We start from the raw sequence: 4,001 nt of genomic DNA, 5'->3' as shown, positions 1-4,001 counted from the left end.
TGTGTGAGTGTGTGTGTGTGTGTGTGTGTGTGTGTGAGTGAGTGAGTGAGTGAGTGAGTGTGTGTGTGTGAGTGTGTGTGTGTCACATGACCTCACCTCTCACAGTAACGGCCGTCGTATCCCTCCTCACAGCGATCGCAGCGGAAGTCACCGGCGCTCTCTAACACACACGTCAAGCTGAAACTATAGACACACAACATATCAGCACTGCACCATATACCGAAATAAAATCAACAAAGCAATATTTTATTTATTTTAAATACTTCTATATTTTATATATTAATTTATTGATTGATAAATTACACACACACACACGGATATATATATATATATATATATGTATTTAATTATATGCGCTACCAAATTTCACTAACACATACGTGTTCAGCTGTCAAAGCCGCCAAAATAAAAGCTTAATGGTTTAATGTTTGAAAATGAAGTAATTAAGATGGAAAAATTAGTATTGTAATTTTGCAGTTGTACTATAAAATAAGATTTTATTAAAATAATCTACTATCAGTGAGATACTATTATAGATTATATTAATAGTTTGAATTAGTTTTTATTTTTATATATTGTTTTTGTTTTCATTTCTGTTATTGTTTTAGTATTTTTTGTGTTTTGTCATTTTGACCAAATGACTTTTTAAATATATTAATATTTTTTAATGTCTAAATAGTTTGTATTATTTTTTATTTCAGTATTAGTTTTATTTATTTTAGTACATCAAGTAAAAACTAAATATAAATGAGAAATGTTTACCTGGCAACTAACCGAATTAAAATTCGTTTTTAAAAAAATATTTCATTTTATTTTATTTCAAATAACAAAAAAATGTTGTTTATGTTTTTCATTACACTACATTTATTTTTTCCCAATATTTATATTTAATAATAGTCAATATTATTATTATCTGCGCTCAAAAAACATCTTCAGAATATAAAGTTTATTTTAAAATAATTTTTATTTTGCATAAAATCATCCAACTCCTTCTCGAATTATTAATTACTTCATAATAAATCTATTCAAGTCATCTGGTGAAAATCCCTGCATTTTTTCATATCATAATATAGCAGAAAATCTAAATATTGTTGTACAGCTCTAACATTAACCACTACTCAGTTTCATTTCTTTCTTAAATCCGATTGGCTTATTTCCAGAACTGCTTCTATTGGTTAATTTCCAGAAGTGCTACAGGTTAACATGTGACCACGGCAGTGTCATGTGACCTCACCTCTGACCCCGCAGAGGACAGGTGCACAGCGAGCAGTCTCTGACGGAGCCCTGAACCTTCCCATAATACCCTGCGGCGCAGACGTGGCAGTGCTCTCCTGCGGTGTTGTGCTGGCAGCCCTGAACACACAATGATCACAGCATCTTTTTCTTGGAAATACATCTGAAAAAACGCGGTCGTCTTATATTCGGGCCAATACGGTATATTGTATTGTATTATTAAGTATTAATTTTATACTACTTATATTTTTTTATTTTATTGTTTTTTTTTTTGTATCAGTCAGACTTTCTAAATTTGCATAAATGGCAGGAAATATTATATTGTATTATGTAATTAAGTATTAATTTATATTATTTATATATTTCATTTTATTTATTTTAATTTTATTTTCAGTATTTATCAAACTTTCACAATTTTGACAAATGGCAGAAATTATATAATTTCTAATGATATTGTATTACATTTTTAAGTATTAACTTTATATTACTTATACATTTTATTTTTATTTTATTACATACGTATCAGTTTCTAAATGTTGATAAATGGCAGAAAATATTAGAAATTATACATTATATTATATTGTATTATTAAGTATTAATTTTATACTAATATTTTTTATTTGATTGTTTTTTTAGTTGTTTATCAAGGTATTTATCGGAGTTTCTGAGTCTGGATAAAGGACAGGAACTATCAGATACATTTCTAAATGTGACACAACACATGAAGGTTTGTTTTGAGATCTGTCTGTCGCAGAAGATGATGATGCTGACCTGACAGGAGAGTCCAGCGTATCCCAGCGCACACTCACACGCCTCCACCAGCCGCGCCTCGTCTCCACCCTGACGAGCCTCATCCGCCTCCAGAGCCGTGTCCAGAGAGATATTAGAGACCCTACAGAGAGGAGATCAGATCAGCACGGACTCTGCTAACTCGCTTAATTCACGTCTCATTCTGAGTGATTCATCAGTGATGTTATTCTGAACGAACACGACTGTCTGCATAATCTTGCATCCCAATGTGTTGTTATGAGTTATTATCATCTGTGACCCTGCAGCACAAAAGCAGTGTTCCCATCCTAACAAACCATACATCAATGGAAAGATTATTTATTCAGCTTTCAGATGATACATAAATCTCAATTTCGAAAAAATTGACTCTTATGACTGGTTTTGTGTTCCAGGGTCACATATTTACATAATCATCACTATATTTACACAATACTGTAAGGAATTCCATTTATTATTATTATTATATTTTTAATTTATAATTCTTTTTAAATAATAAGTTTTATAATTTATTCATTTTAGTTCATATTCATCACTATGGAATTTATATGTACTTATTTTTTACTGCTATGTATAATGATTTTGTTTTTTATTATTATTTAATCATATTAGTTCATATTCATATTTACATATTCATTGCTATGCTATTTACATGATACCTCAAGGAATTCTACTCAGTATTACTATTATTAATAATTATAATAGTAATTTTATTTTTATTACTTATAATTTTGTTATTATCACACACACCTGCTCTGCTGCAGTCCTGAGCCATACGAAGCTTTGATGATGATGTACTCCACGTTACTCAGCACTGACATGAAGTCGGCGTGACTCACGGCTTCATCAGACACAGAGTTGAAATACTTCCACTTGTGCTGCACACAAACACGAGAACACAGTCAGAGCGCGCCGGGATCACACACACACACACACAGAGGTGATGTAAGAGACTCACCTCTGTCAGAGGAAGCTCCTGTCCGGTGCGGACGCCGTTCTCAGGCGCGGGAAGCTCGGTGTAGATGACCAGCTTGCGCAGGTGTCCGCCCCTCATCAGCACCTGAGGCTCGTGATTGGCCAGACCCACGCCGTCCAGAGCGAAGAAGGCCAGCGTGTAGGAGAGTCTTCCTCCGTACGACAGCAGCTACCGGAGAAACAACAGAACCACACGAATCACACATCTGTGCAACAAATACATGAATAAACATAAAAAATTAATTATTAAAAAAGTATGAATAGAAATACATAAATAAATACATAATAATCAATTAAAATATATTAATATAAATACATAAAATAAAAATATATATATAAAAAAACAAATATAAACCGGAGCAGAGCCCAGCGTGATCTGAATCACAGACACACACACTTATTAATATACACACCATTCAAGAATATTCATAATTCACATCAAAAGATTTTCCTGCACTGCAATCTTCAGTTCCATGGCAGCATAAATAATATTTTTATCTGGGTTTAGTTTGTATCTTAATTAAATGTGATAAGAAAAAAAAAAACTGTAGACTCACAAACAAATGACTCTTAAAGAATCAGTCAAAAGAATCACTTACTCGCTGAATTAATGTAACTCACTGACTGGATGTTAATATGACAAAAATGCACTGAAGAACTGTTTTATACACATTTTTAATATTTTACGCCTCTTAATCGTGGTAAAATAACTGTAAAGCATGGAATCTCATGACTTACTGTTTCATTCATATATAAAGTTTGGGGTCAGTAAGATTTTATGTTTTTTATCAAGGATGCATTCAATTGATCAAAAGTGACAGTCAAGACATTTACAATGTTACAAAAGTTTTGGGTCATTGTATGGGTCAAAATTATCCATTTTTCTTTTATGCCAAAAATCATTAGGATATTAAGTAAAGATCATGTTCCATGAAGATATTTTGTAAATGTCCTACCGTAAATATATCAACTTAATTTTTGATTAGTAATATGCTTTGCTAAGAACT

At 31.9% G+C, this 4,001-nt stretch overlaps 1 pseudogene; it reads right to left on the bottom strand.

The window, feature by feature from the left end:
• Window positions 1-4,001, bottom strand: part of LOC107748526 (laminin subunit alpha-1-like) — a 46,793-nt pseudogene that overhangs the window by 15,233 nt on the left and 27,559 nt on the right.

The sequence above is a fragment of the Sinocyclocheilus rhinocerous genome, unplaced genomic scaffold (genome assembly GCF_001515625.1).
Source record: "Sinocyclocheilus rhinocerous isolate Xijiao unplaced genomic scaffold, SAMN03320098_v1.1 scaffold8222, whole genome shotgun sequence".
Classification (NCBI taxonomy): Eukaryota; Metazoa; Chordata; class Actinopteri; order Cypriniformes; family Cyprinidae; genus Sinocyclocheilus; species Sinocyclocheilus rhinocerous.
Note: the sequence above shows the minus strand (reverse complement) of the source record. Positions and strands in the feature narration are given on the sequence as shown.